This window comes from Lycium ferocissimum, chromosome 5, assembly GCF_029784015.1.
Source record: "Lycium ferocissimum isolate CSIRO_LF1 chromosome 5, AGI_CSIRO_Lferr_CH_V1, whole genome shotgun sequence".
Taxonomy (NCBI): Eukaryota; Viridiplantae; Streptophyta; class Magnoliopsida; order Solanales; family Solanaceae; genus Lycium; species Lycium ferocissimum.
Genome location: NC_081346.1, coordinates 29,291,628 through 29,300,667, shown reverse-complemented (window position 1 = coordinate 29,300,667; position 9,040 = coordinate 29,291,628).

Here is a 9,040-nt window from a genome sequence, read left to right as displayed (position 1 = left end):
CAACCAGACAAGCAATAGAGTGTATTTGGAATAGAGGAAAATATTTTCCATAATTAATGTTTTTTCAATTTTTTCATGTTTGGTTGGTCAAAATATTTTGAAAAAAATTTTCTCTAGGAAAACTAGTTCTTAAAAATGAGGAAAATGACTTCTCTAGTGAAAGTAGGGAAAAAAAGTTCATAAGTGGCCTTCCACAGGCGCGGTTCAACATAATTGGAGGCCTAAAACGATCTTTAATTAGAGGCCTAAAACCTAAACAAACTTCATATACTTATAGTTTATTCAAAATATATTTTTCTAACTTCTTTTAGTTGCTAAATTTACTTAATATTTTTTTCTAATCAATTTCTTCGAATAATTTTCTTTTTCAATTGTTCATGTTAGGTAAAATTTTATGAATTTCATTATTGAAAACATCCTTCTACTAAGGCAATCATTACAAAAACTGTTAACATAATTTTATAAACAATAAGTTGGCAAATTTTAGATAAAATTGATAGAGCTAGAGCGATAGAATATGATTCAAGAAGTTGATAACTTGGTCTAACCCACTTTAATATGTTGCTGCAATGCTTGAAAACCTACGAAGAAACAAAAAAAGAATTTGCAATTTACTTTGTTCAACACTTTTTGTCTATTGACTCTTACTTTTAATTACTCTAACTTATCAGAGATTTTAAGAAAGAGAGTACAAAAGGAGTAAAAGAGAATAAAATAATGTGAGCATTAGCGGATCTAATGTCAGAAGGCAAAACAACATTAAAACAACATTTTCTTGAATTATTCTATTTAAAAAGGTTAAAGAGATAAAATAATATAAATTTACTAAAAATGTTACTTTTTACCATAAATAATCAAATTTGTTTGAAGAAAAATTAACACGTAATTTATCCTTGTTAAAATTTGGGGCCTTAGTGGCTTAATTATAAAGCCGGCACTGGCCTTTCAAGCTCATTGTGCCCCCCACCACCACACCCAATTTTACTTTAAACTGCTTATTTTGAAAGTTTATTTTGAAAGTTCTATTTAGGGAGAACACAATTATCTTTTGTTCAAAAAGAAAATATGACAAGCAAATTTTTGGCGACATCTAGACGTATAGTGGTAGAAACAAAAACAATGGTTATCAAAGAATTATTTAATCTTGAATATATGTGACTCCCATGATAATCCCTGAAATGCTGCAAGGAAAGGCTATGAAAATCATTCAACAGATTAGCATTAATATCTCTCTTTGTTTTAGATATGTTGATGTTAGGTGCGGTTGTATGTAGCAGGAGTAAGTCTTTTATTTGGCGTTAAAAATGAATGTACAAATGTATATATTATATTATCCTAATAAAATCATTAGAAGAAGCTAGGAGCAGAAGAAAAAATAAGCAGAGAAAGAACCAAATGACAAATCCAGCAGAAACTCAATTTCATGTGTGTCTCCCAATATACAGAATCAACCGTAGAACAAAACATTAATATACCCGATGTTATATTCCATCTGTTTTTTTCAATCAAATTACCCGTGTCTTTCCAATCCAGTAGGCGGTAAAGCTGTACAAATCCTTACACCATGAAATAATCAAAGCAATCCGTTCATCTTCCCCTGAGTAGATGTCTCGCTTTCAATTTATAATCACTTCTTGAATCTAAACTCTCTTCTGCTAAAACTCGAATTAACACATAGTAGGTTAGGAGCCTACAACCTATACAGAGTAGATTAAAAGATCAAACTGCCTACTTTCAGAAAATGTTAAGTAGCATTGGGTTGTTACTATTTTGTCCCATATTGTTCATTAATGTATTACAATCAAATCCCATTTTGAAGAAGGCTTTGAAGCTCATTATCCAAGATATTCTGCATGAACAAACCAAAATGTATCTCTCTGATTGTTTTAGTGACGGGAGTCAAGTGGCAGATATGGTGATTTACCCAAACAGGCTTAGGGGTGTTAGGCCAAATTTTTGTGGATGCCTTCTTTAAGTAACAAAGAACTCTTTTTCATGTCAATGTTAGGTTCAGCTGTATACATAGGAAGATGTATGTAGCCGGAGTAAGTCTTTCATTTTTGTCGAACGAAAGGGAATGTCTACTTTTAGCTCTTTCTATTGCAACTTCTCATATATATACAGGTCACTGCCACCAGACAGCAGAAACATTTTTTTGTTAAAAAAATTGTTGGTTTAAGCTTACTTTTGGAAAAACTCAATTTTGGAGAACCAGAAATTATAGCATTCAAAATTATCAATATACTACATAAACAAATCTGTTATCCAAAAACAATGACCAATTTCATAGGAACATACAAACGTATCATCCAAATAAAATCATTAGAAGAAGCTAGGAGTAGAAGAAAACATAAGCAGAGAGAATTCAAATAACAAATTCAGCAAAAACTCAATTTCATTTGTATACTGAACCATATGATCCCAAACTCAAAAAACACAGCATTTCATGCCTAAACCAAGTAGTACTATACATCAATGTTAATCCCAAAATCTGCTGAATATACCAAAATTTCTGCTCTTACTAATCCCAGTGCTTATGATCAGTGCAAATGTCTAATTCATCATTAATATTTCTTTTTTTTTTTTTTTTTTATCTTCCACTGCTCAAGAAATTAAAGTCTTCAATTATCAATTGGCCTCTTCCCTGGATTCTTACCATTAAACAGAAATTTCTCAAACTTTTTCATGTCCCTTTGCTTAGTAAAGAATGGAGTATTCAAAATCTTATCAACAGTTGGCCTCTTTTCTAGATCCTCAAAAAGACAATTCAGAACCATCCTCTCAAACTCCTTCAAAAACACCTTTCGTTTAAACAAATCCAACATTTTCTTGACTATCCCTTTCTTCTTCAACAGTTTCTCGAGTGATCTTGGCAATCTCTTCTTCTCCCTTAACTTCGTGATTATACAATCCAATTCTTCATGATTGCTCACAGGTAAATCCCTATACGCTAATTCTAGTGTCGTAATTCCCAACAACCAGATATCAGATTTTGGTGTACTTGTATCATTATCTCTCTCAAACACCTCTGGTGCAGCACCCCATTTGGTAATACCCTTAACATTCAAAAGTGGAGCGGACGAACTTGCTTCTTCATGTTCATTTTCTTTAGTATTATGTTTTCGGAATCATAAACCGATGCCTCAAATGCTAATTTGATCAAGATTCTACCAGAGTCAGTAGCATTATCATCAATATGAACAAAGATATCTCCCTGATTAAAAGTCCTATGAACCCTTTCAGTATTATGAACTAATCGTAGACCAATAAGTGCTTCTTTAAGAGCAACAGCAATGCAATCCTCTCGCAATTTATTATTCGGACGACGATTAGAGAGAATATAACGATGAGATCCTTCAGACGTATAAGTCAATGAAACACATAACAAATCTTGAGTTGTGAAAGAATTATCAACTCTGATTAAATTCGCACGAGTATTATTAGTTGCTTGTATGAACTTGAAGTTGAAGGTCGGTACATTCATTTTCATGCAAGTTCTTGTTGATGGTCTTCAAAGTGACTTTGCCAAAACAAGTCTGCGGTAGTTCAAAATTGGAATTGGCACAATATCGCGAAGTGGCCGGCCTTGCTCAATTTGGCTCAGACCTTGATGTGTGCCATTATTCGCCATTGTTAGTAAAACAATACAGATCAGTTACAAGGAAAGGAAGAAAACAAATTATTAAACCACAGTTGTGTAGTGGCAAGCCACTGCCTTGAAAGCAATTTTCGGACAGACCACGGTGCAAATCGTTTAGCCCGGTACGCTCCCCAAGGTTCCACAACAACTCCCGAACACCTGCACTGGAGTTTGGAAGTATAGAACTTGCACAAAACTGTTGGCCAGAAACTAGAAAGAGAAAAACGTATGAAGAAGAGAAGAGTTTGTGTTTTTTTCTGTGTATCTTATTGGGCCTCAAGTATACCTCGCGCGCAGAGGGGGGGGGGGGGGGAAATTCATCACTTTTGCCTACTGAGCCCAATTCTCACGTGCGCGAGGCCCATCTCTTGTTCTAGCACATTTACTAACCCAATAACCCACAATCAATATAAGGAGGAAAGAAATACTTTCCTCCACCTATGTGGGACATTTGCACTTTATAGAAGAGAAAAGATGAGTAAGGAAAAAGGAATCACAAAGAAACTTTGGCTTTGCATTACCAACATAGAATTGACTAGAATAGCAATAATAACTCTCACAATCCCCCACTAATGCAAAGATAAAGAATAGGAATAATTTCTGGGCAAAAGAAGGAACATGTACTTAAGTGTCAATATCTTTCGATTTGAATTAACACGTAGTGAAAAATGAGGTAACAGCAAATATCCAAAAAGTGAAGTACTCTTGAACTAAATGGACATGAGTTGAGACCCCCACAACACATACTATATCCTTAGTTTTATGCAAACACCACGATACTCACAAAAGTGCTTTTATGGCCATGCACACACCTTGGGTCCAATGAGTGCTTTAGAAAGACCGCCTAAGTCTTTCATGAAAGGCGACCACACCTTTACACTCACGTAGATGATTCCATCAAGTCTATCTCATAGACCACCTTAAGGCTATGAAATCATTAAGAGCAAAAAGCTCAACCTTATAAACACTACTACACGCCATAGGGATAGGAAATTTAGTGTTTATTGATGGCCTATATGGCTTCGTTTGACCACAACTGGGTATCCACCATATTACCTCAATCGATAGGCTTTAGCCACATCCCCCTCAATGTTTCAAGGATCATTTTCCTTGCTAAACCCTTGGTTAAAGGATCCGCCAAATTTCTTTCGGACTTTACATATTCCAAGGAGATAATACCATGTTTCAACAACTATTTAACTGCACCATGTCTGATGCGAATATGTTTCCTTTTACCATTGTATACACTATTCTTAGCAATCCCAATTGCCGCCTGTGAGTCACAATGTAAGGAGACTTGTGAAGCTTGTCTTCCCCACAATGGCACATCTGCCAAAAGGTTTCTCAACCACTCAACTTCTTGCCCTGCCAACTCAAGAGCAATAAACTCAGACTCCATAGTAGAATGTACTATACAAGTCTGTTTGGAGGACTTCCATGAAATAGCACCTGCACCCAAAGTAAACACATAGCCATTAACTTCATCATTGTCGGGCTACCCGCCATCACAAAACCTTCTAAAACAAGAAATTTATTAAAATGCAAACACCAATCCATAGTACCTCTCAAATACCTTAAAAAACGATAAAGAGCATTCCAATGTTCACTATCATCGGATTATGAGTATATCTACTCAATCTACTAACAAAGATAAGCTATATCAGGCCGAGTATAGTTCATGAGAAACATTACACTCCCAATTATCGTAGCATATTCAATTTGAGAAACACCGGATTCTTTATTCTTTTCAAGTGTATGCTAGGATCATGCTAGCTCTTACCGGAGCAACATCAAAACAATCAAACTTTTTAACATCTTCTCAATGTAATGAGACCGACACAAAGAAAAGCCATTAACGCTCTTTTGATTTTAATGCCTAAAATCACATCTCGCTTCTCTAAGGTCTTTCATTTCAAACTTAGAACACAAAAAAATTCTTAGTCTCATTAACAACATTCACATTAGGGCCAAAGATTAACATGCCATCCACATATAAACATATAATCACACAATCTGATCCTATTATTTTAGAATAAACACAGGTATCAGAAGCATTAACAACAAAACCATTAGCCACTAATGTGCAATTGAACTTTTCATACCACTGCTGAGGAGCCTGCTTTAGGCCATACAAGGACTTTCTCAATTTGCATACTTTATCTTCCTGTCCCGGGCCACAAAACCTTCAGGTTGAGTCATATAGATCTCTTCCTCTAAATCACCATTTAGAAAAGCCGTTTTAACATCTGTTTGGTGTACCACTAAATTATGAATAGCGGTTAAGGCAATAAGAGTTCTAATGGTCGCTATTTTAGTCACAGGAGAATAAGTATCAAAGTAATCAATACCTTGCTTTTGGGTAAAGCCCCTAATTACAAGTCTAGCCTTATATTTATCAATTGTATCATCAGGTCTCAATTTCTTTTTAAATATCCACTTGCTACTTATGGGTCTAGAACCTTTAGGCAAATCATGCAAGTCCCAAGTGTGATTAGAAACTATAGAGTCTAATTCACTTTTAATGGCCTCTTTCCAAAACATAGCATCTATTGACCTCATTGCTTCATCATAAGTTTTAGGGTCTTCCTCCATTAAGTAAATAGACACTAATTCATCATTTAAAACATCAATATCACAATTCTCAGTCAAGAAAGCAGTAATAAAATCAGGACCAAAACTAGTCTCAATTCTACGTCTTTTACTTCTTCTAAGTTCAATTTCATGCTCATTATCAACAACATTAGAAGAAGGCACAACATGAGACTTAACAGATATAGATGTAGAAGCATTATTTTGCACATCACTAGGTACATTATTTTTCAATGGGAAAACATGCTCAAAAAATTCTACATCTCTAGATTCACAAATAGAATAATCATTCAAAGACATAAATCTATAAGCAGCACTATTTTGAGCATAACCAATAAAAACAGTATCAAAAGTTTTAGATCCTACATTTACCCATTTGAAATCAGGTAGACCAACTTTAGCCAAACACCCCCACACTTTCAAAAACTTCAAGTTAGGGGAAAACCCTTTCCACAACTCATATGGAGTCTTGTATAAATTCTTATGAGGGACTCTATTAAGAATATAACAGGCAGACAAAACAGTTTCCCCCCACATGTTGTCAGATTTGTCGACCCGAACTTAAAAGCATAGAGTTCATCATTTCCTTAAGGGTTCGGTTTTTGCGTTCAGATACACCATTTTGTTAGGGAGTATAGGGAGCACTAACTTCATGCATAATACCATTTTCTCACAAAAATCCTCTAGAGTATTGGTACTATATTCACCGCCCCTATCAGATCTAAGTCTCTTGGTTTTTTTGTCTGATTGGTTTTCTACTTCTGCTTTGAATTTCAAAAACATGCTCTCTGCCTCATCTTTAGACTTAAGAAGATATACCTTAGTGTATATCAACAAAAGTAATGTAATACTTCTTTCCACCTTTACTAACTGTGTTCTTAAAATTAGCTAAGTCTGAATGTACTAGTTCATGCAATTCTGTCTTTCTACTAGTAACAGATTTGAATGGTTTCTTAGCATGTTTTTCTTCTCTACACACAGGATATTTAGAAAATTCATCAACTTTTACCGCAGGGATTAATTCCATTTTTCTAAGTCTTTTAATAGAAGCAATATTAACATGACCTAGTCTATCATGCCATAAATCAACAGACTTAGCAATATAAGCAGAACTGGAAATATTTTCATTATTGATAAGCTCTTGAACAATGTTCAGTACAAATAAACCCCCACTAAGATACCCCTTCCCAACAAAGTCTCCTCCACGAGAAATAATTATTTTATCAGCTTCAAAAACAAGTTTAAGGCCTGCTTTGTTGAGAAGTGCTCTAGAAACTAAGTTTCTACGAAGGGAGGGTACATACAGAACATTGTTCAAGGCTAAAATTTTTCCAGAAGTTAACTTAAGTATGCTTTTTTCCTTTACCCATAACTCCAGCAGTAGTAGAGTTACCCATGTAGACACACTCGCCATCAGTAGACTCCTCAAAGTTATGAAATAGCTCCTTATTAGCGCAAAGATGCCTTGAAGCACCTGTGTCCAGAACCCAATCAGTCTTGTTAGCCACCAGATTCGCCTCAACGACCACAGCAGCAATAACTTCATTCCCCTTAGCAAGATTGGCTTGGGCAGCACCTTGTCCTCCCTGCTTCGAGTTTTGCCCTTGTCTTTGATTACACTGAGCAGCCCTGTGACCAAGTTTCCCACAGACGAAACAAGGTCCCTTGAACTTCTGGATTTGGCTTTCCGGCTTATTGAAGTGATTCTTCTTCTTCCTATTTCCCTTTTTCGGGACTTTCTTCTGTTTGCCTTTGAACCTGTCTTTCACAACAGTACCAGAAGTTTGCACAAGGTTAGCTTTAGGAGAATTAAGGGAAAGAGCTTCCATCTTATCTTTAAGACGGTTAGCCTCCTCAGTCCTCATGTGGTTCGGACCGACCACGATGCAAATTGTTTAGCTCGAGACGCTCCCCAAGGTTCCACAACAAAATTCCCCGAACACTCGCACCGGTGGTGGTTGGAAGTATACAAAACCTGGCTTTAAACTAGAAAGAGAAAAAAAGTATGAAGAAGAGAAGAGTTTGTGTTTTTTTCTGTGTATCTCACCAAGGCAGACCTAAAGAATATATGGGTATAGAAAATGATCGTTCAGATAAAAGGAAATAAATCAACCAACGGTTATGATCATAATGGCTGAATAATTGTATAGGTTACAAATCTGAATAATCAATTCCCTGGGATGAATCTGGACACATTAAGGTAAGGATGTATTTGGACAGTTTCTAGTAAGTATGTACTTGGACAATTCTGGATAAGCCCAAAATATTAAAAAATAATATTTTGCAAAACCAGATTTAATTTGGGCCTCACGTATACCTCGCGCACAGCGGGGGCGGGGCGGGGGGGGGGGGGGGGGTGCGCAAATTCATCACTTTTGCCTACTCAGCCCAATTCTCATGTGCGCGAGGCCCATCTCTTGTTCTAGCCCTAACTCAACAACCCACAATTCAATATAAGGAGGAAAGAAAGACTTTCCTCCACCTATGTGGGACATTTGCACTTTATAGAAGAGAAAAGATGAGTAAGGAAAAAGGAACCACAAAGAAACTTAGGAGATTTAAGTTGTGGTGACAAAAAAGTGTGATAATTAGAAATGGTAACAAGTTTGACCAGCCAAGGTCAAACTTGTCTTAAAAATGTGATTAACTTAAATTGGGACTCAATTACAATTTTTAAAACTTATAATCTTTTACAAAATACACAAAAACCCATACACATTATACAAAAACTTTTCCAACCCACATACATTATACAAAACCTTCCAACCCCAACCCACTTCCCCCACGACCCACTTCGTTTTATTTCAAAAA